The 27,082-nt window shown below is 38.6% G+C and overlaps 1 protein-coding gene across 8 annotated transcripts in view; it reads right to left on the reverse strand.

The window, feature by feature from the left end:
* Sv (paired box protein shaven) overlaps positions 1-11,837 on the reverse strand; it is a 151,841-nt gene extending 140,004 nt beyond the window's left edge. For 7 of the 8 annotated variants that reach the window (XM_072909149.1, XM_072909148.1, XM_072909153.1 and 4 more), the window contains exon 1: positions 10,582-11,837. The gene's annotated coding sequence lies outside the window, so the exon portion shown is untranslated. Of the gene's footprint in view, positions 1-203; positions 844-10,581 lie in introns of those variants that run through there. The other variant, XM_072909144.1, reaches the window with a different exon arrangement.
* Positions 11,838-27,082: the final 15,245 nt, after the last annotated feature.

Genomic DNA, 27,082 nt, shown 5'->3' on the forward strand with positions numbered 1-27,082 from the left:
CAAATAAAATGTTATAATATTTAACATAAATCTATAGAATTAATCTTATAAATATGTTTTTTTAAATATTTTAAAATAACACTCTCTCTTATAATACTTCATATATATTAATAGTTATACAATGTAAAATGAATCGCTATCGTAAAGATAAACATTTAATTGTACAAATAATAAATAATAAATTAAAATTATAAATTTCTCACTTCATGATTGTTCCGTTGTTGTCAGATACTTCTTCCTCTTTTCTTATTTATTTTTTACTGCTCCTTCATAACACTCACACGACATTCGCAAAAAACATTAATTATTATCGCGCGACACTTTACATGCCGACTTTAATCACACACGACACTTTAATTTCTCTATTGTGACTTTATCTATTGTGACGGGAAAGCGCGAAAATCATAGTTAAGTTAGATTAGGTGTTACTAGACACGTAAGTACTAGAACACTGAAAGATTGCATGCCGAAATTCACACAATGCTATCTCTCTATTGCTAACGAATATACGTAATTTTACGCCAATTTTACTATCTCTGTTTATAATATAAATGCACGTTTCGAGAAATAATACGACGACACATGAAACGCTGCTACACCTTCTCGTTCGACTCTTGTTACGAGAATGACGACAAGACTAGCGTATGTGAACAATAGCGCGCAAAACGTCGACAAATATTTACGACGCGTATATAACTCACAATCTACGTGACTTAATATCTAGTTAATTAAGACGATAATTGCAAAATTTAATTCATCGCGTGAATTGATAATCGTTAGTAATCTATCGTATTTAATATCTATTGGTACTTGTCGCGATCGTGTTTCGTGAAATAATACATCGACACGCCATGGAATGCTGCTACCTTTCTGTTCGACTCTCCTTGTGAGAATGACTACAAGACTAACCATATGTAAACAATAACGTAATACGCAAAAAACCGGCCGGCGGCGCGCGTTACTGTTATCGTACGTAGGCAACCTTATTATTCTTGCGGCGACACTCGTGTAAGAAGGTCGCTCTCCGTGTGTCATGTTAAAATTCTCGAAATATTTATTCGTATCATGTAATTAGAAATAGTAAAATTGTAATAAAATGCGTACGTATATATAATTCCTTAGCAGTAGAGACAGCATTATGTGAATTTGGTATGCACGATTTTTTGCTGACTGAATCGCAACCTAATTTTCGCGTTCTCCCCTCGTAATGTAAAATAAAGTGCGTTTCACGATTAACGTCGGAATGTAAAATGTCGCACAATCGTTGTATTCCTGCGATTAATACACGCGTGATCGTAATTAACGATGCTTTTGCGAGTAAATGCCATGAAGGAGCAATTAAGAATAAACAACGGAGGAAAAGGAAACCTGGGGAGGCGTCAGACAACGGCGGAACAACCATGGAGGTAAACAATTTATAATTTAACAAGTTATTATTTATTATTTGTATAATTAAATCTTCATTTTGCGATGAATTATTTTATGTCTCATTATGTCTCATTTCATATAAAATATTAAAGATCTTGACGTTAAAATACTTTGTAAATAATAAATAAATAAATAAATAAATAAATATATTGTTTAAAAAATATTAAAAATTCTGTATAAATTATTTTTATACCATTTAAATTTCTATTTCTTTCATAATTTATATAAAAATCATGCTCAAGAGAAATTTCGAAATTTTGTAATTTTTTATTAAGTATTTAAAGAAATAAATATAAATTTAAATTTAGAAAAATTATTTTCGAAATATTGATTACTTTACATATAATTTAGATATATTTCTATTTAATAGGCCAACGTGTTACATTCTTCTACAATACCATCGTTGTGCATCGTATCGATGAGTGTTGAATATTATTTATTTTAATCTAGAGATAATAATTATATCAATAGGTAATAATTCGAATTTGCAATGATGCAACAATTAGGTGTTTTAAGAGGCATATATAAGATACTCCAAAGTTTGGGAAACATAATATATTATAAGAAAAAAGTTATTGAAAAATTATTAAAAAAATAATTAAAAAATTATTCATTTTAAGTAGTAATTTTTAAAATATAAGAACAAAGTGTTGGTTTCAAATGCATTACATACAAAATGTCTGTTTGTGAATGACATGTACGGTAATATTAGTAATCACACACTTTGAAATCTTTATTAATGTAGGAGAAGAACTTTTTCCCATTTTTTTCTTTATTCATTTCCTTTATCTATTTTCCTTATCAATATTAATTCAGTTAAATTAATAGAATCAATTTGAGACTGGAGCAATAAATTAACAATAAAGTGCGTCGCGTAAGTGCACGTACAGATTAAACATATACAGCAAGAAAGTATAATATACTCGTAGGCAGACTCCCTGATTGATACAGATAACTCCGACAAATATATCCGACTCGTAGAAGAAGATGCGCGAGAACAGGTTCGCATATTGAAAAAAAGGCAGACAGCTCAAGCAATCGATATCGCGAAGGAACTGCAATAGCTTTTAAGTTATATATGTAAACTTGCAAACAAATAAATCTCAGAAGAAATTCGGAAAAGCATTTTAAATATATGTAATGGAAGCAACTTGACATCATATCTCGAGAGCATCCATAATAAGAGAGAAAGGAGAGAAAGAGAGAGGGATAACTGGATTTTCTCTGATCACTGTAAATTATAATTTCTCATATACCGTATTAATGCTACATTTCGAAACGAGTGTGACTGGCATTTGATTAAATCGCTACGCTCATAAATATTTAACAATCCGTTCTCTCTCTCTCTCTCTCTCTCTCTCTCTCTCTCTCTCTCTCTCTCTCTCTCTCTCTCTCTCTCTCTCTCTCTCTCTCTCTCTCTTTCTCTCTCTCTCTCTCTCTCTCTTTCTTTTTCTCTCCTTCTCTAGGGCAGGTCGCATTTGTTGATTTAAGATTAACCGTGGAGAAGTATAAGTGGTTCAATCGCAGATCTCTAAAATATGATGACGTGATGAATGAATTCTCCTACTGTATCCCGATCATATCCAAAGTGAGAATGGAGGCTATCAACGGGCATGCATTACAAAGATATCGATAGTGTAATCGTCTCCTGTTAACAGTTAACATTTACTAACAAGCGTGCAGTATAAAAATAAAAAAAGAGCAGAAGCGCCTCTCACTAACTAAAAGTCAAACGGCTGCTTTCCTATCGCGTGATAAATGATTATATGTATATGCGGTTGTTGTACGACTACCGGGCTCCTACCAGGTGATCGGTAGACAGAGAAGAAAGTGCATAATTATAGATCGCTCAAAAACAATAACGAAAGCTGCGATATTCAAGTACAAAGTTACGCGATGTGAAAAACATAATTATCTCTTTCAAACACGCGCCACTTGATATCTCGCACATACGATTCGCGATAAAAATATTAAATGCCTTTCGCAATTTCACTTAGTATATTTAATAGTAGGTTACTTATCAGATTATCATCATTTAATATATTTCTCGATAATTAAGCGCTTTTAAGATTCCGAGCCATCGGACCATGATGTAGATCATTTTTCTCCCTTTTTTTCTTTTTTAATTTTTTAATAAATATTCACGCGTTAACGGCCAGTTTTATGAAAACGGTCGTTATCTTTGATTAGGACGAAAATCCAGGAAATGTCGACGTGCCAGTTTCAATTCGACTCGCCCGCTGAGCAATACCGAATAACATTGCCGTCATCTGGCCGAACCGTTTACGTTCGGTAGTGAATTAGAAATTAGTCGTTACTCATTTGCATACCGCACAGGTGGCCGGCCGGCCGGTGTTGCCGACTGTTTTTTTTTTCTCACGATAAAACGAGTTTTCGCGCGAAAAAAAAAAAGATTGTGCGCGATCAGGGCATTCGAACCAGGGCGCAATAAAGATTCATGAACCGCGCACGTTTCGTGACAGTAATGACAGAATGTACACTAATTGTAAGAGTATAAACATGATACGCAAAATTGGAAGACATAAGGGACATCTGTCAATCGCCGTGAATGAATTTCGTTCATGTGGACGTGAAAAATAAAACAAAATAACGCAATATTCTCTTATCTCCCGTATATAAATTTGACAAGATTTACACCGATTTATAGATTCTGACCAGAATGTTCAAATTTACTTTAAATAAGTATATCGTATGATATAAAGAAATTTTATTCTGAATGTGGGTTTAATTTAGATTCAAAACAGGAACAAGTGTAGAAATTCGCATCTTTTTTAGCAGATTAGAATTCGATTAAATAATAATAAAAACAAATTAGTATATTTTTATAGAATCGAAAATCCTATTTATATTTATAGCTATTCTCTTAATAGTATAAAAAATAAAGGCGTATTGTTTTGTTTATTACTACGTTACATATCAATTTTTGCATTTAAATTTTTATCATAAACTGGTAATCTATAATACGGTAACTAATCATAAGATAAAAAATGTGAAAATATTTGTTTCTATATATTATCTTAATATATCTTATTTTATCTCCATAAAAAGGATTGAATATTTAAATAATTTTTTCGTAATATATGTGATAATATATGATTAATCTAGTTCTTTAACAAAGTTATACATTGACTAATTAGATTATAATAAATGTCATAATTTTCTATCTAGAGTGTTTTGAATATTTTGTTTAATTCGAATGAAAAACAGAAAAAAATACTAAAAAAAAACATTAAGGAAGACAAAAAGAATTTATTTCAATTTTCTTACAATCACGTTTTTAAAATGTTACACTTTTCACTTTTTTTAAAATTTTTTTGGGGGAAATCTGCCTCTAGATTTTCATTAAATTCCAGAAATTTTCCTACGCGATAGTAATTACAACCGCGATAGCTCATTTGTGGAAATAAAATATATCCGGATTATATGGTCAATCCAGTGAAAAGTCGGAGGAGTCAACATTCGCGTAGCATTTCCGAGCGCGATGCTACTCTCGATTAGTGCGGGTGGAGGCTGCCGCTCGCTCGCTAGGTGTGGCGCGCGTACGCATGCACGCACGCAGGCACGCACGCACGCACGCACGCATGGCATTTGCAAACTCCGAGAGCTCTCTATACACGCTCGGTGTATAGAGAGCGCCGGCCGGCTGCGCACACTATAAATAGATCCGAGAGAGCTACCTGTACCACGGCAGTTGTCCCGCGCGGCGCAGTTGCGGGTTGCGGGAGACGCGACTCCGTGCTGGGCACCGCATGCGGCGAGAACGCACGCGGTGCAGCCGTCCGGTTAACTGTACAGCCGCGCGACCAGCGACGAGGGCCGTTCCGCAATTAACCAGCCGACGATCTCCGTTGATGAACAATGCGAAAGGAGCGAGGTGAGGCGAGGCGAGGCGAGGCGGGACGAGGTGGACCGCGCGATCAAGTAGATCATCATTCAGATCTTGCTGGACAGATCTCGTCGCCGCGCCACGCCGCGCCGGTCTTTTGCCGATGACAGTCCGGGATCCGTAACGGATCTCGATGAATTAGATGCCTATCGGGCAGCAGACGCGATCGATCTACCATCCGCGATCGGTATCGTGTCATATCCTGCTCGTAAATTATCCGTAATTCTAACGATTACAGCTGATTGATTAGGAGAGGAAACTACCTACCTACATCTATAATATTGTATGTGAAGTGATATGAAAATAATAATCTAGATGAAATATTATCCAGCACTTTGCGTTTGTGTGCTCAAACAATATTAACATGCCGCGGTAAATCTATAAATTGTTTGTACATTTTGAGTGTTAATTAATATTCGATCGCCGATTTTATATATCATAATATCATAATAAAGGTGTTAACATGAAATTGTGCAAGCATTACTGCATCGTTTTACGTATACACGCGAGTAAACAATATTGCGTGAATGTATATAAAATGGAACACGATAACGCTACATTACTCCATATATTAGACATATCTGGATGCGGTAAAGATCGACAGATTGCATTAGGACGGATCGGGTTTTTGAATCGAGATTATTATATCCAAACTACATTCCGCACCGCATAGAAGACATAATGGGGCAAATAGATAATAGCAAGGTAGAGTCTTCGTCGGTCGCGCGAAATACTTACACAAGCGCGCGTGTAAGAAAATATATAAACAAAAAAAGCTGTGCGCTCTAATGCCGCGCACATAGATCGTTACATAGACGGGGAATGTTACTAGGCTGCGAACGCGATTGCGGCAATGGCCGTCCATTTTGCAATATTGTAATATGCATAGAAATTTCCCAAGATTTTCCCAGATGCGGTACAGAGTTCAATTAGAATGCCTAACTTTCTTTAAAAAATTGATTTCTCATATAATAATATTAATAAGAAGTTGTATATTTATTTTAAATATTTTCGATCTAAAATCTAAAAATAAAAGTTTGTATCTTTTCTTTTAGCAGATAAATTTAAGGAAAATAGATGCACTTTTATAGAACTGTAATAATAAGTAATCAATTTTTATACTAGTTATATATTAATTTTTATTATTGTTTTACGAGACTGCATTTAAATTTCTGTCATGCACTAAAATAAAATCTAATTATCTTAAATTTTATCTCTGTAGAGGAAGAATATTTAATCGATTTCTTGGTTCCATTTAATTAATCCACACGGCTTTAACAAAAATTAAAAACAGATCAATGTTAAGCCCGCACATCACATTACGAATTGAAAATTGAAGATTCAAGATTCAAGATTAGAATTTGACTAATCAGAATAAAAGGAACTAAAATTGCTTTGTCTTGATTGGTCAAATTTCAGTCTTCAATCTTTAGCCGTTATAAAATTTCTATCTGAATAAAAAATTTTGTGATGTTGGAAAGCGGAAGAGACTATTTTGAGAAAACATTAGAAAAGTACCACGCATATATTGGATATGGGAAATAGTCATTGAGCGACAGTCTTAAAAATTGAAATAACACAATAACGCAGAGATGCGTATAGTCTTACTCGGACTGAAAATCGCATGATTTTGCTCTCGTGAAGACGAACGTTATCTCAATCGGATGGGTGCAACGTGACAGATTCGCAACGTCATCGGAGAATCCCGACGCACGATTCCCTTTCGAGATCTCCGCGCGGGAATCCGCGTCGAAAAATAGAAAACTTTGTTGCATCCATCGTGGACGACGGAGTATCGCGAGAAAGCCATCTGAGAAAGTCGCGACGTATTCGTGCCCTGAATGCGACATGTCCAGGACACGCGCACAATATTTCAAGTCAACCCTCAAGAATATCAAAGTACTCTCTGGAATTGTAAACATCAAGAAGACAAAGTTGCTTTGTAAACAACAAAACTGTTACGTAAAATCACATTTTTCTTGTGATTTCATTATAATTATTAAATTTTTCTTTATCGCAACAGAGAGTCAAAGTGATTAGATAACATCTCTTTCGCATTGCGTTAACGATTGCTACTTGACGTTTTGTTTGGCGCTAATGGTGACAATCGCTTACGTTGCAATTCTGTCGCGACGGCGACGGCGACGGCGGCGGCGACGTCTCGAACGCGTCGTCATCGGAGCGACGATTGAGCAGCTATTGAAATTGTCGATCGAGCCACTTGCACTTGTGAATTCGCGCCCTCCCTTCCCCTCGTAAAGAGAATGAGTTGTAGACGCTTAGACGCGGGAATGACGGTAGGAAATTATGCGGATGTCCAGCTGGGATAATGACGACCGCGCGACAAACCGTCATCGTCCTCCCTCTGCCTTTCCTCTCTTCCTCCAGGGTACGACTTGGGATTCCGTCGAGTCTACGCTGACGGATGTTATCTGCGTGATCAATCCGTGCCAACAGATTTATAACAATGACATTCTCGAACAAAAGAATGTCGGGTAAGACGCGCGTCGCGTCGGTTGATCTCAAATAGAGATCGAAATCTTGACGAATGCGCGTGTTTGGTGCGAAAACTTCACATATATTAAGCTGGCACAGCCACTTCATTAGTGTTATTTTGTTGCTAATTTGTTCCTCTATTGCAGATTTTGTTGCTCCAGCCATTTTGGAAAAATCGATCGAAGAATCTGTGTTCGTTTCGGCAAAGAGCATTAAATTTCTGTGTAGGTTTTATTCGATTGCGCCGAATGGCTGTGCTAGCTTAATGTACGTGAAAGATTCGTCGTCGGGTTATCGTTCGTTTTTCGGAGCACAGCCGGAGGAAGATGAGAGAAAATAGACAAGCCTGCATAAGATGTGTAACAGATTAATCTCTCTTTCGGAGCATTCTTCGCGCCGCTACCGCTGTTGACAGATGATGCGCCATTATCGGCTTTAATGACGGCCTCGCCTGTTATTAAGGCAGCACGAGGTCGTCGTCACTGCTATCAACTGTCAACCCGCGTTCCCCCGACTTGCCAACGACTTTCGGCCGACTTTAACGAGTGCCACCTGACGCCGCAACTGCCCCTAAGGAGGAGCAGTTGTCTTAGGGTGAATGTACAGGGTGAAAGACGTGTAAGGGTGAAAACGCCGGGGCAGATGCCGTTTTGCGTACGCGCACGCGCACGCGCGATTAGAAACGAATTTTTTTTTGAATAATGAGCCAAGAAAAGGGCCAGTTTGCATCGGGCCCGAGTGCATCGCCCGATCCGATCTTATCCGTTCGATACAAAGATATCGAGCACGAAGCTCGTTGTCGGGAGATCACAATTTTTCGACTTGCTATACACGTTTATTTATGTAGTCGATCCAATTATTGAGTAAGTAATGAGCGAATATGTATATATAAAACTGTCAGCGCACATCGGACACGTCGGAACCACCGTCATACACGATTGATCCGATCGCACAGCCGAAAATATCGGAGCCGCGCCAGACTCGCGTGTCGTTTTATCATTAGATCTTGACGGGTCAATTTATGAGCCGGCCGATTAATCGGCGGATTACTCCAAGTAGGAAGTAGCGCGCGTGCGATCCTTTGTATTTTATCGGCGCAATAATCTAGTTTGACGAAACCGATAACTTCGGTGGCATAACAAGCAACGAACGAGGCGAGCTCGATCTTAAAATTAATACAACTAATTTTGTTTGAATAACGCTTCTAATGCCGGCGGTAACGCTAACTCATACTTTATAGATGTCTGACTGAATAATTGCAGCGCGACGATCTCTAATTTACCTGCGATTATATTGGGTCTGCATATGTATGTACGTGTTTCGTTGCGTGTAGAATCGCACGAATAGAATCCTAGAAAGAAAAGCAAGCGACCGGAATGCGAGGTTCGCTGCCGACGGGGAATATCGGAAGGTGCACGATCTATCATTTGCCTCACTTCCTGACACTTGCTGGATGTGTATCTGGAAATATCATATCCATTCTCTCGAAACGTCAAATGGAATGTTTGACAATTGTCGTCAAAGCTTTGTAAAAATATCGCTCCTAATCGTCGATCCTTCAGAGATTTTTTCTCTTCTATTTCATAGTCAGGGATATCACATCTAACGGCTACCAAAACAAGAAACACGCCGCCGGAAACTCTTGGCGCGGTAATTTATAACGTGCCTATATATATACCTAGCTATTTTAATTCTCTCAATCTCATCTATGTATTTTCGCTCTTTCTGTTTTTCTCTCTCTCTCTCTCTCTCTCTCTCTCTCTCTCTCTCTCTCTCTCTCTCTCTCTCTCTCTCTCTCTCTCTTTCTCTCGGCACCTTCACACAATCGAGCCGACGGCTTCGCGGATCGTACTCCTCTCCGTTCGAAAATCATGCCCGTCACTTTTTGCGCTGGGCAACTCGCCAGTCATTAGCCACACCGGTAGATCTATCATTATTGCGTATGAACGACTATCTGTAATTGGCGAATGTAAACACAGAGTGTAACCCGCTGCGTGTGTCGGTACGCGGGTCACGCGCGCGCATATATGTATGTGTATGTATGCGTGATTTGTTGGTGACCGTAGAGTGCTGCCCCATTCACGATTTTCGAAGGCGGAATGCACGTATGATTTATACGATTTATGACGAGTCGACCCGTTATATATCCTGAACGGTAAATTAGTTTACATTCGATTGAAAACTATTTAGAAAATGCCTAAGAAGAGATTTATTAGCCTTACATCATGATGTGAGACGTATGTAATTTAGAAGTACCTCGACATACTAACATGAAAATAATAATTTTAAATTAATAGACATTTGAATACTTTTTTAATATATTCTTTATGTAATCTTTATTATACATATATATCTAAAAGAGTAGAAAGACTGTAATAAAACAAATTCGCTTTCTCGATATTTATCCTGCGTATCTATCCTATTCATGAAACTTGATAACATTCTCGAGAGTTAATGAGACTTTCTTAATCCATTCATCTTGTATCAATCATTGAAAGCAAGAGTAGCTCTGTAGAGTCAATTCCTTTTTTAAATCCATAAATATTCAATATATTAGCTCATATGCACGAGATAACTTATCCCTGAATAAACGTGACAAATAGCAGCAAGACAGATTGATCTCATATAAGCGACCTAAGCTCCGTGACAGTTTCGTAATCTGCCGTTTCGCGATAAATCATCAGCGACCAACGATAACGACGATTCTCTATCATAGTGTCAATGGGAGGAGTCCGATTTATCGGACTTACCTGAATACGAATAGCCTCGTCGTCGTCGTGGTCGTCGTCGTCGTCGTGGTCGTCGTGGTCGTCGTGGTCGTCGTCGCGGTCGTCCTTGCCGTCTAGTTATATCCCTCAGTTATCGCCTCGTCGGGCGTTAAAGTCTCTCGAAATCGCGCTCACTAAACACCCCGCGGCGGTTCACTTCACTGTTCGGGCGGCCTGTTCCACTGTTTACAACAGTCTCTCATACCCGCACAAGTCCCACACCGAATGATAAATTGTCACAACACCACTTGAAGAATTTTTTGAATCCGGGTCAATTCACCTCACAATCAATTTCCTCAGAAAACACGAAAAAGAATCTTGTCAAAGTCCTGGGATGAGGACTTGAAGATTCCGACGAGATAATCGTCACCCTGATGACGTAGCTCGGGCGACGTGGTCAATCACCGTGGATCAGGTGTCCATTAAGAATGCGCGGCTCGTTGGTCACCGTTGCCGTGCGAAACCTTCCGGATCGCTGGTCCCGCTGATCGCGTGGCTGAACGCGTGGTGGCCGTAGGTGGGGACGGCGATGTGTCGTCGTCTTGGTGAGAGAAACCGAGTCGCGGGTTCCGATATCGGTTATGACTTTCAACGGGGTGGCGATCGTTCAGTCGCAATCGGTCGCGAGTCGGAAATACGCGGAAATGTGAAGATTCTCTCGTCGAGATCCAACTGAAGATACAACCAAATAAAAACGTCACTTGTAGATTCGCTTTGATCGGAATATACCTCGAAGACAGAATCCTACGAGCTATGTCGAATATTCCATACGTCGATACAAGAAGTTTTCCGCTTTGGTACTCTAAAAAATTCTATCGGGAATCGATAGCATCCTCTGTTCACAATTCGATGCCTGTTATTGTCGAAAAATACACCGGAATGATGCGTTGAGATCAACTGACGTCCGAGCAAAGTCGCGCACCGATCCCGTCGCTCAGTGACAAAAGAGACGGTCAGACGTCGAAGCGACGGCGTCGAAGATACCGAGAGGACCAAGACGTCACCTTTTCGCGCGCGTATTCGAGACGTACTCCCTGGTGTAAAAGTCCGAAATTTCGTCGCGGTCGACGAAATACGTGACGGGACGCGCCGATGCGTGATGAAGGGCGAGAGTAGCCCGGGGCCCTCAATGCGTACGAGAAGCTGGACCCGCGCGCGCGTAACGTCGTACCGGTCCTAAACGTCGTCGTGTCTACCGTTCGTCGTTCTACCTCGTGGAGCGTGCAGCAGGAGGCGTGCTGTCCCGGACTGGACTAGCCTGGGCCCCTGGAGTAGAGAGGGCCGGTCGCGCTTCACCTCCGCTTCGCCGGCCTCCCTCCACCGCGTCGTTCGCTTTAGATGCCCCTCTCGCTCTCTCCTTCTCCTTCTTTCTCTCTCTCTCTCTCTCTCTCTCTCTTCCTCTGTGTCGGTCTCGCGCGGGGCCCTCTCCCTCTTACCCGGGGGCCTTCGTGTGCCGCGGCGGAACGACGCTGCTTTACCTGTCTCTCCCTCTCCCTTATACCGCGACCTCTCGCGATATCAGTGGGCCGTGAGCAAGAGGGATAAAGAAGGAGAGATCAGGAGGCGTTTAGCGCGGAGGGAACAGAGGAAGAGAGAGAGAGAGAGAGAGAGAGAGAGAGAGAGAGAGAGAGAGAGAAGAAGGACAGAAAAAGAGAGAGGTACGATGAAAAAGAGGCCCCTCTCTTTTCCCTTTCCCGATCTTGTACCGCGCACTCGTACTACGACGCCCCCACCGAGATATGACAAGAGAATCCTCCACATCGTTGATTTCAGGGACTGAAAGGGTTTGCCGAAACGTCGACGAAAACTCGAAAGTGATTCTAATTATTTAATTAGGAAACGCAGAAAAAGTCTTATATATTATATAAAAAATATGTAAAATTATAAACAATATAAAATTATATAAAATATACAAATATAAAATTACATATAAATGTTATATTATACATTTCCATTATTTATTATAAAATTTTACATTTATTCGTATAATTTTGAAATTTTTTTTTTACAATACGCGTTCACGTTTATTTCCATAATAAAATTGTCTCAACTGTTACTTTATGACAATAAAGCTATAGATCATAAAGATAATCATCTTAAGTTCCAATTAAAAATTAAATCCAATCTTTAGATCCGTTTTAGATGATCTATTGTATAATTCACGACAGAATTCAAGATAAAAATCTATTATTTTATCATTTTATATCCTTATATGTATATTGTATTATATGTATTCTGACATATACAATATTTTTTACATATCTGTTTGAATTCTTTAAATATTTTTTGAATAATATATACATGTATGAGACATATGAAGTTATACAAATAAAATTTGATCACAAACTATGGATATCATGTAAATTCTAGGTCTTTTATAGATAAATAGGAGTAGAAATGAAAATGTATTATACGCCGATTATACGTCGCAATATTAAAACAATGTTACGCAACGCTCTATGACAAATTAACAACAATACTACTAAGGATACCGATTTCTTGCGGTTGCATTTTAAGGCGAGAATAACACGCGCGTGCTGCGCTAGAAAGGATAAAATAGCCATTTAAAGTCGTATCCACAATGCGAATCGGCGTACTTAATGTGCCATGTTTCCTCGACTTCTAACAGCCGTCGGAACACTTATAACGTTAGAGCGGCTTGAGCATTGAGGTCAATGATGGGTGAAATTAAAACATCGATCACTTCTCGAAAATAAGTTAGAAATATTCACTCGCACATATTGAATATCTCTACTTAGAAATAATAAGATATATAATTCGATTCTCCTCTTTCTTTCTCTCATAAGCACGTTTTAAACAAGTCACCGAGCAATATTAATCAACGAAATAGTTAAAATCGACAATTATCATTCGCAATCAAAATCCAATTAATCGTTTCTTAATTATTGTTAGATCGAACTCTGAGAGTTCATTGTCATCATCGACAAGCGGCATCAAACGAAAACGACGGAACGTCGAAGAACAGTCGAACATCAATCTTCACAGATAACTCTTTGTAACTAAAATTACACTACGTAGGTTAGGTCGGAAGTAGTAATGACGTTCTAAAAATACATTGCGGTTCAATTATCACTCAAAGAGAAAAGGATGAGCAACAGAAAAAAAAAAAAACAATTTGCGTTCTCTTTCTCCAGAGATCTCGCATAACTTCAATCAAAGTTGAATAACAGGACGACAAACATTGTCGTTCATCATGATTTTATTCCGAGATGCGAATATCTACTCGAGAGATCAAACCCGCGTCTGATTTCATCGTTGGCCGCTAATGTTCCACGTACGTCGGTGTACGCAGCGACGGAACGGAAGACGGCTTAATGATCGCCCGTTTAATTACCGCGCGCGGCACCGGCAATCAAATCCCGCCGAAAAAGCCCGTCCTGGCGATCGCCGCGGGATCCACGAAGTTCACACCGTCACCGTTATGGGCGGAACCGAGAGAGCCGGAACTACGCTTCCTGCGCAGAACAAAACTTTCCTCCTCGTCCGCCCACCCGTTCGCCGCCGACGTCGTCGTCGGCCAAATTGAACTTTGAACAAAGTTGCTCCGCACATGCAACGCGCACGATATTATCCATACGCATCGAACGACTAACTGCGAATCAACGCGCATCGTCGGGACGCACGCGTGGGCGTGTGAAACGGAAGCGCCGTTAAATAGGGAGTTTGCATGATTTTGAAAAACAATTGCATTTTATAATTTATATATAGTTTTAAATGTAATTATTTTTTTCCTAATTTTTTAATGCAAATTAAACGAGAAAATCAATAATAAAAATTACATTATTTGAAATTGTCGAATACGATGCGGAAACGACCGAGTCCTCCCAAACGCGATGTGACGTCACAATATCTGCATTCGGGGAGACGCTAATAGCGCTAAATAATGTGAAATAGCGTCTTTCCAAACCTAACCAATATATACAGTGACAATACACTATTTTTATTTATTAAAATATCCAGTTATTGTGAAAATGGACAAAGGTAACACGTAGAAAACCTGTTTTGTACCTCTATGTAAAAGTACAACAATTAAAACCCCTAATAAATTGTTTTTCTTTGTACCTCGAGATCAAGAATGACCGAATATCGCAATACGGAATACAGACGTTTGAAAACAAACGTTTGAAACTATTGCACTGTGACGTCACGCACTCCAACCAATCAAAATCGTTTTCACAATTTAAATTTGATTAAATTTTAATTTAATTTTTTAATACCTTTCTATTGATTAAAATTTAAAATTTTCTTATAAATAAATTTATAATAATATATATTTAAATTACATATATAAAAAAATGTATTTTTTTTTAATGCAAACTCCCTATTCGATACCAATCGTGTTATAAAATCGTCGAAGATCGCGGAAACGCAATAATCCAAAAATTCGTTTCGGATTCATTTAATCGTCGGATTTATCTCTTCTTCGTTTAAATAGATTCGTTTCATAAAAAGAAAATTGATTAAAATCAGCGAATAATAGTGAAAAAAAGTCGACACATTATTGTTTCGTATTTCGACTTATTCGAAGGCTCGCGAATACATTGGTGGTATCGTGCAATTTGAAAAGCAATTAGGTAAAAAGGCTCTCATAATGAGGAAGATAGCGTCGCACGTGCATGCAACCTGTTGTCGCGAATTGCTTCAACGGTCGCACCGTAAAAAAGCAACACCTCACCGGGCGTTCGTTTTAGTCGAATAGTTATGCACCCCTTAGCTGCGCGTTTCCCTGCGCCCCGTCCGCCGTCTGTAACAATTCTAATGTCCGCGTGTTCTACGGGCGTTCGTTGCACTTGCTGAAACAGCTGTGGCACCTGTGCCTTCCCGGTAAGGTGCAACGTACTTCCCTCGCACAACACCCTTTGCCGCTACTTCATCAACTCACCATCAATTCGACCCCGTAATATTCGTCAGACTAGATCACCTGACCTATGGCTTTAATGATATCTCGATCTCGATATATTTCGCGCTCTCCTTGCCTCACTCTCGCTGCTTTTCCTCTCTTGCGAGATCGCTTCGCTCGCCGACGGTAAACGCGGAATATGCTCCAGGGATAGTCTCATACTTGAATAAAGAAAACACGTGTCTCTAATAATTTTTGCTCGTTCTAAAATTAATGTGCGTTTTAAAATTAACAAAATAATATTTTCAGATTTATGTTTGTCTACATAAAGATTACTTTTATAATAATTGATAAGAAGATCTATAGAGAGAGAGAGAGAGAGAGAAAGACTTATTTCTCGTACTGTTTTTGATACGAATAATATTAGCGCGTTCCAGAATCAACAGGATAGATTTTATATATAAAAAAATTACATATTTATTAGTGTAAAAAATAATATGCCGGTAATAAAAATAATTCTCTTGTAGTTTATGAGCCATACATAAATTGAATATTCTACGCGCCAGTCTTGAATTATGCGTCACGATATACTCAAGGATATAAGTCAACGAACTCGAAGGGTATGAAAAAGAAGCAAATGAGAAATCGTCTAGCCCGGTGGGCGGCCGTAGAAAAAGCGCGGGAAGCACATGGCCCCGAAATAGATTGGTCGAACGGTGATCAGCTGGTGCTCGTTCCGTCGGATCCCGAAAAACGCGTACGCTCCGACCGTTAAACGCCCTTCACCTCTCTCTATTGCGAAGGCGAGCACATGGCCCCGGGCCCCGGGCCCCGGGCCCGAGTCTGGGCCCTCGAGTCTAAGGACAGGGTGGCGCGCCGTTCCTCCAAGACACACGCATGCGGCGTCGCCCTCGGTATATTCGCACTAATGGTATACATTATTATCGCGTTCCTCCGGGGATGGTAACGGCCGCGCGTCAACGGTCCCGGGCACCTGACGCCTTACAACGAGCCGGGAGCCCCCTTCTTCGTAGGGGCGGGCCCCTCTCTTCCCTTTTTTTCGTTCATCGCGAGGCGGAGGTCCGCTCTGCCTTAAGTCCGGTAGCCGCGACCTTCTTGCACGCGTTCGACCACGTTGGCGGCATGCGCGAAATAAGCCAGGTCGTGGCCAGAACACAGTACGGAGATGCTCGATAGGGTAATTGGACGGTCCCGAAATTTTCGGTTGATCCATACAAGTCCCGGTTAAGCATCGCGCGGTCTAGAATTATTTAATTAAGATGCGAACCGCACGCAATCAATTTCTTCGGGGACGGAAGTATTATAAATAATTAGCGCGTACTCTGTTATTTTGTGGGGAACTTAAATAATAAGTAGAAAAGATGATTATCTTTGATTGGTAGTCGAGCATATTAATGATAATGCAAATAAACATTTGATCTTAACTTCAACTAATTAATTTGCCAAACGAAAATTGAACTAAGACAACCGTTAAATCAATTCAAAGGATGACATGCACGGCTTCGACATTGAATTCAATATTAGAGAGTGGATTATTTGCCATTATTAACCGATTCAACGGAAGGTGAAGAGAAGTTCGAAGAGATCGTTCTCGTAGTTGAACGCGAGCAACCCTTGAAGCGAGGAACTCGCACGAATTGGTACTTAAGCTTGACCGCGAAACCTCTTACATCGAGAAGGTGAGAAGCCGCTGGCGCGAATTTACGCCGCCGCATCAACGTATACTTTTGATCTCGCGAGAGATAACGTGTCTGGGGTGCGTGCAAACAGAAGATAACGTAAATAAAGACCTCAACGCGCGACCGACGCTCTACAGCCACGATTCAACCGCGAGGAATCCACGTTTGCTTCGCATATTACCGGCGGAGAGATAAGGGCGGCGAGATACCGCGAGCTGTGCCTTATTTTTTTCTTAATATTAATAGGGGGGCTGCATATGCCCCGTGAATGTCGATCGACAGCTCGCCCGAGGCATTGGGCGGATACAAGAAATGCGGAGAACACGACTCGAGAAATAGAAAGAGGTACGCGGTGCGTTGTATGCGACGGCGGGAGTGAAAGCAGGTTCTTTCATTCGCCACGGGCTAATAAACAAACAAATAAACAATGTTGTTGCTCTCGCGACAGTTCATTTTACAAAAATATAAATTCAAATTTTAGACAAAAAGAAATGCTATGTTTTTTTAGACACATAGACCTTTTGTCCTTATATCCTTCTTTTATAAAAGAATATTTCGCTGTTTTTTATTCTTATAATATAATTAAAATTCTATATTAAAATATATCAATATTAAAATCAGTAATATCAGTAAATATATCAATTCGTACATTTTAAGTTTTAGTTGGAAATTTATTCAATTTTTATATAATTTGTATATTTAGATCCTTTCCCCTCTACAATAAAATATAATTTATAATATATAAAATTATAACTTACAAATCAAATCAATTTTAATATTAGTAAAATCATTACTCTCTAATTTAAACATTTATATAAAAATCTATAAAATCTTCTCACATCCTAAAATCTTATTTATATAAAATTAAAATTATAATTTATTAATTAAGTATATAAATTTCATTAATAGCCTTTTTTACATGTGATGCAATATAAAAAAAGTAACTTTATTTAACGTATAAAGATAAAAAATTTTTATATATACAGGGTGTCCGGTAATTACCGCCTTATCTCTCTAGGGCAGATAGAGCAGGTCAAACTGAACATAAAAGTCCTCTACCATTTTGCGATTTTCGTAATAATTATTAAACTCTATTAATTAAATACGCTCAGCGAACGATATTTAAATTATTAAAATATTAATTATTGCGAAAATCGCAAAATGGTAGAGGACTTTTATGTTCAGTTTGACCTGCTCTATCAGCCCTAGATAAGTGGGGCGATTATTACCGAACACTCTGTATAAGAAAGAAGAATACATATAAGTAATATCAAGTGATACATTTTTCATTAGGAATACAGAGAGAAGTTTGAATATGATAGAGCGATAATATAGTGCGATGCCCGATAACGATGTGCCACTTGTACCCCATCAAAGGTGTTTCGAAAATGGATTCTCATCGATCCCAAGATTGCATAAGATTTATATCGTTCGGAAAAACCATTTCTTGGACGTGGCGGCGATGCAATCGTAGATCGACGAATTAGTAGCAGGTGCAGTTTTCTTTCGGCCGCGCCGGACGTAAAGGGTAGGTAAGTAATGTCTTTTCTGCCTGTTCCGCTTCCTATCTCTCGACCCTCTCTGCGCGCCCGAACGGACTTTTATTTTTATTCGTCACGCCCGTTTCAACGGGGAATTTATTACGGCGCGCAACGCGCTATGAGAAGCATTTATTATTGATACAAGTCTCGATGTATGTGTATATGATATATTATGCATACGCGCATTACATGATATTTGCATGTGAATCGGTATAAATTTTATTCATCGCTCAAAAATCAGCTTTATATAATTCTAAAATGTAAATTTTTTTAAATTAGGAAACTCATTTACCGAGATTCTGTAAATTTCACTGAATAATAAGTATATTTTTCTAACCGTCGCTGCTTGTCATCTCTATCTCTTGAACGGCGCGTTTCGGCAGCCTCCAGCCGCGTACATCCCATCTTTACTCTATCGTAGAGTGTAATGAGAAAATAACACGAAATTACACACTACGTTCGAGCGTATATTGACCATCGGCTCTATCATCGCATTCTATCATCGCATTCGACTTCCGATTTGAAACGCTCGGTAGGAAGTCAACGAGGCTGAAGTCACCTCGCGTGAAGTATTTTTAAATTCCCGCAATAAATTGCCGCGAACAATTATGTTCACACATACATGATTTCTTGTTTGATTAGTTTCTAATAACGACGTTGCCCCACGTAAATACATATCTCTCGTTAATTGCTAAAAGAGAGAAAGAACCCTGATTACTTTCGTAATGTTCGACGAGAATTAAGGAAATAAATGATACCTACTAACTTTACGACACAAACTCGGCAGTCACAATATTTATCAACGGATCTTCTCGAATATCATTGCGGTTAGTATGTAGTGGGCTATATTAACGGGCAGAAAATATATCTTTGGATATAAAGACGTTGTTAGGTTCTTACTAGACACTCAACCGGTCTCTCAATTTAATGCTTCATCCAAACACTCGAGAGAAAAAGAGAGAGAGAGAGAGAGAGAGAGAGAGAGAGAGAGAGAGAGAGAGAGAGATCTTGCCTCGAGCTGCATTTATAGTGGACTCCAGCGAGTGCTAAGAGCGAGATGCGACATAAATGCACGTCTTTTATATCTTTATGAAATCACTTTTAAGCGATATACTTGCCTTCTCGCGTGAACGGCTTAACATATCGCCATCAGAGATTAATGTAATTTACTTATCACAAATGCAACCTCGATTATTTTACTGGATATCATATTCTCGGAATATGATACGATTTCATCGAGTATATATTATTCAAAGTTTATGAATCTATTATACTTATCCATAATTGTTTACGTACAAACTACAGTAACCATCACTCCTATGTATTTACACGATATACATCGTTATTTTCTAGTATATAGTTAAAATACCGTTGAAGACAGATTTCTAGAAAAGATTATGTAATAATATATGTATAAAAATCTAGCAATGGCGTGAAAGGTAAGTAATGAGAACTCAGATTAAAAAAAAAAAAAACTAAAAGAAAAGACTTGCAAAATTAAATATATTAATAATAGATTGTAAAAATTGACGTAATTGACGTAATTTTTACAATTTTACATAGCATTTTAACTTGGAATGTTCCTAATGGTCCACAGTTACTACATACCATAGTAATTGTTAATATGAAATTTTCTCCGTGTATGTTTAAAAATAAGTTTTCTGGACAAAAGAATTCCACGGAAAAAGCACAATTTTAAAAAAAGTTTTCGACGAAACATTTTTGTTGGGCGCTCAGTGCACGTGACATTTTATCCACGTAATACGATGTACAAATAAAAATTCCGCAAGTCCTCGCAAAATCGACAACAAGACAGATGTTGCGACGTGCCCCGGGAAGAAGGGGGGGGAGGTACGCGTCGTAAACGCCTGATCGCAGAGCAACCCGGCAGACGAACGGCGGGCAGCGCCCAAGTGGAAGCTGAAGCGAGTCGACAGACTCGTTTGTTGTCGCGTGGCTGGCGGGGAGTTCGTGACCCGATGGACCCGGCCGGTGACCGCCGCTCGGATACTTCGCTCAGGAGAGAGTCCGCCGGCTGACTCGATCGATTCGCGAGGGATTCGGAAGGGGACGCGGAAGGAGTTGAAGAAAGACGGAGTAGAGCGAGACAGAGAGAAGAGCCCCCGGAGGGGCCCGGAGAGAACAGCGGCCGCGGGTGATTACGTCGTCTGTCGGCGCGGAACTGTCTCCTCCTACCCATGGGGCCCATCGCGTTCCGATTGGCTGGGGCTCCCTGCCGAGGAAACGTACCAGCTTCTCGCCGCGGCTTCTCTTTCGTTTCAGCTTACCTCCGGACCTCTCTCGGCACTCTCTCGTCAGTCTTTCTCTCTCTCTTTCTCTCTCTGTGTTTCACACTCGCTCTTTCCCTCTCGTTCCTGCCACGGCGAGGTATTCGTCATTGTTTAGCTCTCGACGTACGCTTGGTTTCCACCTCTGTCCCTCTCTCGCGAGTCTCTGTTTGACACGTTCCGTCCTTGTGTTTTTTTTTTTAATTTTGTTTCTTTTTTTTTACATTTCCTCCTGTTCCTCTTTCGGAGAAGGTCCTAGTCGGTTGCCCGCCCTCGTTCGGCTTTTAAACGGCACGAGAGTGGATACTCTGCCCTGCCCGAAAGGCGACCATTCCTTTCGTATCCCCACCAGCATGACCATCGTGATCGAGAAGAGGAAGACGAGGAGGTGAATGAAGCGTAATTGTCGAAAGAATAGATTGAAGGAAGAAATATATTCCGAACGTGCTTGCCAGAAGGAAAGCGTACGGTATAATATGCGCTTATAAGCCTTCAGTTATTCAAATATCACGTTTTACAATCGCATCAGTCTAAAACTTGTAGTATCGTAAACATGGTAATGTAAACAGATAGGAAAAACGTTAGGAGCACGTTTTTAAGTAGTGAGTTGCTTTGCTGAAACCGATGTGATAAGATTAGAGAAACGCGCACGCCGGTAAATAACAGTTATTCGCGTCTCGATAAAATACTCGATACGACAATATGTAAATTGGAGAGGAGGATGACACACGGCGCTAGAATTTGATTCGTCAACCATCTCTCGCGCGCGACCAGAAGTATAATATATAATATGCACGGTGCGGATGGTCGATGATTGCCGTTAGTCGAAGAAATGAACGATGCGAGTGATTAGAGAAGACGATCAAATCGATTCGCGAAGATAGCACGCGATCTTTCAAGGAAAATTTTCTTCAGAGAGTCCCGTCTATCTCGTAAGTGACGAGATAATTCAGGCGATAACGTTGTCACCCGCGATGGAACATTTATGATCTAAGAGCGAGCTGAATTTGCATAACTCATTTGCGGATCGCCGCATCACGATATATCTTGCAAACGATGTTGGAATAATAATCAACTTAGAATCTCGAATCTCGGGTTTAATGATGCAGTAGTCGCTGCAATTTTCTATATAAAACACTTTGAATTATTTCGCGAATTTATAAATACGTATGCGAAGATTCGTAACGCGCGCTGTATATAAATATGCAAAACTTATTTCAGAAATATAATGAAAGTACGCAACGCACATGCGATATATGACATCAAAGTTATTTGATAATTTAATTTTATTTTCTATGTCTAAAAATTTTTAATATACGATATGACGCCCTAATTCGCGAATGCGGATATCGCGAACCCAAAATCACATTTTTACGTTGTATGTATGTACACATATGCTTTCGTTATGCTTTTTTTTCGCGAAAATTTGTGAATTTCTACGTGAAATTATGTCCTAGCAACGCGCGTGCATTTGCACATTTGCGTCCATAAATAAATACATATACCTACGCTACAAGGATTTATCGAGTCTGCATCGTGATGCTCTCTTTGTCGGCGATTCGCATGTGCAAAAAGAATTTCACTCCCGTAACAACAAAGTGAAAATAGAGCCGACGCGAGCAAAGCGTGCGCGGGTGGGTTTCCATTTATAAATAATAGACCGCCGTCATCCTACTTTCGCGTTTCAGGCGGAAGCACGAATCGAGCGTCCGGGTCCGTGATGTATGCGAGATCCAACGCGCTGTAACAGCGCTCGGCCGTTCTTTTCTGGTGAGCTATTTCGACGTCACATCCACGCAATGCACGAATTATTACGCGTTGTCGACATCGCGTCATAATCGTATTATGCTGCGATCGCGTATAACTAGCTTTATGCAACCTCAAAATCACTTCTCCACATTCTCTTCGAATGAATCAGTGAACATTTCAAGCAGTGATTTCAAAATACGAGATTTTACCAAAAATCAATGAATATTCTAATTTTTCGGCAAAATTCAATTTGTTCTTCCTTCTTACAGCTCACTGATTATAACAATAAAATTTCACTCTGAAAAATCAACAATAATTAGTAATTTTTTACATTTAAAATGCAATAAACTTAAAAAATTTACATTAAATTTAAAATATTATTGATTAAACATAGTCCCTATCAATAATTGATTACTCCAGTGAGATTTTACTGATTATAATGCTATATCCCCAAGTAGCACATATTCGTTTCAAAAACGTTTCACAAATGTTTCTGCGAAACGTTTTAGAACTGGCTTTTGAAAACGATTCTGATTGGTTAAAATGTTCACTTAAAAACGTTAAGGAAAACGTCATTTTCTAACAAAAAAAATACGTTTAAGAAACTGTCAAAATACGGTTTTTATCCTTTATTTGTGAAAAATTTGTTTATTTACAAATTCAATAAAATAATGCATATCTGGATATAATCCATCTATTTTTATCATGTTCTGAATCTCTTGTCGAGATTATATCAAAAGTCAAACTGACAAAAAAAGACATAATTTAAATTATACTTTTAGTATTTGATCTTTTAGGCTTTATATCCAGGTAGCACATGTTCGTTTTATAAACGTTTTCTAAACATATCCAATATTTTTTAACCGTTAAACACCAATAAGAAACGTTTCAACAGAAACATTTTTAAAATCATGGTTTAAGAAACGTATTTTTTACGTTTCTATAAATAGAACAAAAATTAATTTTTTTATTCAAAATTATATATATACACATTATTAAGACTGTACTTACTAAGACGATCCCCAGATAGCACAGAAAATTAAAAGATGACGAAAAGATGTCTTTTTTTTAAGTTATCTTTCTGACAAGGCTAAAAGATGTCTAAAAGAATATCTTTCTACCTACAAAAAAAGTCATTTTTTAAAATGTGTTTTCTAAAAGTCATAATTAATTTTAGTCGACGAAAAAATGTCTTTTTGATCATCTTTTCGACAAGACAAAAAAGATCTATTTTATAATATACGTGTTCCTTTGTTTGCCGCTACGTGGCGTGTTCAGACTTAAATAACTCGAATTCAAGTTTTCATAACATGTATATAAAGCCTAAAAGAACAGATACTAAAACCATAATTTAAATTATGTCTTTTTTGTCAATTTGATTTCTGACGTAAATATATAATAATCTCAACAAGAGATTCAGAACATGATGAAAATAGATAAATTATATCCATATATGCATTATTTTATTGAATCTGTGAATAAACAAATTTTTCACAAATAAAGGAAAAAGACCGTATTTTGACAATTTCTTAAACTTTTTTTTGTTAGAAAATGACGTTTCCCTTAACGTTTTTTAAGTGGACATTTTAACCAATCAGAAACGTTTTTGAAACGAATATGTGCTACTTGGGTATACATGTTATGAAAACTTGAATACGAGTTATAGTTAAGTCTGAACACGCTACGTAACGGCAAACAAAGGAACACGTATATTATAAAATAGATCTTTTTTGTCTTGTCGACAAGATGATCAAAAAGACATCTTTTCGTCGACTAAAATTAATTATGACTTTTAGAAGACATCTTTTAAAAAATGACTTTTTTTATAGGTAGAAAGATATTTTTTTAGACATCTTTAGCCTTGTCAGAAAGACTTAAAAAAGACATCTTTTCGTCATCTTTTAATTTTCTGTGCTATCTGGGGATCGTCTTAGTAAGTACAGTCTTAATAATGTGTATATATATAATTTTGAATTAAAAAATTAATTTTTGTTCTATTTATAGAAACGTAAAAAATACGTTTCATAAACCATGATTTTAAAAATGTTTCTGTTGAAACGTTTCTTATTGGTGTTTGACGGTTAAAAAATATTGGATATGTTTAGAAAACGTTTATAAAACGAACATGTGCTACCTGGGTTTATAACAGATTATTAATAATCATTCACTGCTTTTCAGGGATAATATGTATATTGATTTTATTTAAAATAATATACTTATTATTCGTATATTTATAATTTTTGAAATACATATTCGATACTATGTGAAATGCTGTTAACTTTAGTGAGAAGTCGACAAATTCAATTTATCATGAATGAAAATCGCACATAATAGCTGCAAAAAATAGAAAAAGTATTACCAAGTTTTATATGGTTCTTCCATAGATTCTCATTTCTTTCATCAAGCTAAACGATCTTTGTTAAAACGTCTCGATAACTTCGAAACATTTAGCGAGGATGTTTTCATTGATTTCGCCGAGCGTTAAACGTTTCTCTGCTCGAGTGACCGTGACACGGCCTATTCACCTACCAGGTCGATGCCGCGCGAGAAGCTGCGATTCTACCAGCCCTCCTTTTCGTGGCGATCCAGATCGAACGACTCTCCCACGACGGTGGAGATCAGACGAGATCGCGATGCCTAATAATAGACGATGACCGCGAAAAACTAATAAACAACAGTGCAAAACCGATCATTATCCCTCTACCGGGAAATTGACAGTCGAAACGAGATCTCCGTCTCTCCCTCTTTTTCTCTTTCTGGAGAAAAAGAGAGAATGATTACGTAAAGTTGATGAAGCGAAATCGAGAGAGCTGAGTAACGGTGCCACGATTCTTATTAATACGAAAACCAGAGCGTCGTAAATAAGTCTTGTACAGCAATGTTAATTTGCCGATGTCAAATGTCGATAAGTAATTTCGCGAAACGTGCACGCTTCGAATCCGGCGCCGTATAATATATAATTCATACCTCACACTGATATTGTAAATATAAAACTGCGCACACACAATGAGATTAATAAATGTCATTAGCGTGTAATAAGTATAATATACATATAACTAATATGTAAAATTAATAACTAAAAACATCCTTTCTTTGTTAATGCGAAATTATAAAAACATTCAAAATAAAATTCTTCACCGAATATATATATATTATTAATTAAGTATAAATAAACCAGGTGTAAAAGATACTACTGTATTTTTTATCTTGATACAATATAATTTATTAAATCTTTATATGTACGGAAGATTCGTAAACTTATGTAAAGAATAATAAAACTTTATAAAGCTCTTTATTTTAAATTGATTTTGAAGCATCGTTCTTCGATGATAAACCAGAAATATATAGCAAAGAATCGGCAACAGGGTTCTCGCTTTCTCTCTCTCTCTCTCTCTCTCTCTCTCTCTCTCTCTCTCGATAAGACTCTGCTTGCGGCATGGACGATCGATCGCAGGTGTCAAGATGGTACGTAAACAAAGAGATCGATAGAGTCTTGTCGGACTTTAAAGGATGCTATCCCTACCCTTGACGTCGGCGCAAAGCACCTGAAAAGCGCACCACCTGGTCACACCTGTCCAACGTCGCGCTTCGCTTCGGAAGCGGCGCCGCTTAACAGTTCGTGGGCAGAAGATGCGAGCATCGTCGGGGGTTGCCGGGCGATTGCCGGACCATGACGGAGAAACACTCCCGACCGATGTTATGCTTTCAGGTAAACGCGGCGCCCTCCCATCCCCTCCCCCCCCCCCGCCGTGATTTTATCCCGTAGAGCAGAACGAACGCGCAGATTTCGATGCGAGTCGACCGACCCCGTCGTTTCGCTTTCATTTCGATACTATTTGGATTTGCAACGATTGGTTCTGCTTTGTTTTCCAATGCGTATATTAAATGATAAAATCAGAAGCATTATAAATATTATGAAATTGAGAGTTTTAATGTTTATTAGCATGAAATTATCAATCTCATAATTTATATAAAATAGATTATTCTAAAATTTATGTAAAATTATTTATTTTGATAATAATATCTCAATATGGTGCTATAACTTGACGTGCAAATAAACGACAAATATCGATCTGAACTGGATCAGTATCTTCTTCATGAGACACGACACAGATTTGATTCGATCGTTTCGGATACAAACCGCAGTGGCCAGGAGCGCCTCCCCTTTGATCGTCGTCCTAATTGCCGCCTACAATTTACCATGGCGCTTTTTTGCCAAGTTCGATTAGGAAAGTACAAACGGAGAATATCGATTCCGCGGCCGATTACACTTTCGAAACACCTGCTAGGCCGCCGACTTTTGTATATCGTTCCAGCGCTCGTTGACGTATTCCTTTTTATGTC

Source organism: Anoplolepis gracilipes, chromosome 17, assembly GCF_047496725.1.
Source record: "Anoplolepis gracilipes chromosome 17, ASM4749672v1, whole genome shotgun sequence".
NCBI classification, from domain to species: domain Eukaryota; kingdom Metazoa; phylum Arthropoda; class Insecta; order Hymenoptera; family Formicidae; genus Anoplolepis; species Anoplolepis gracilipes.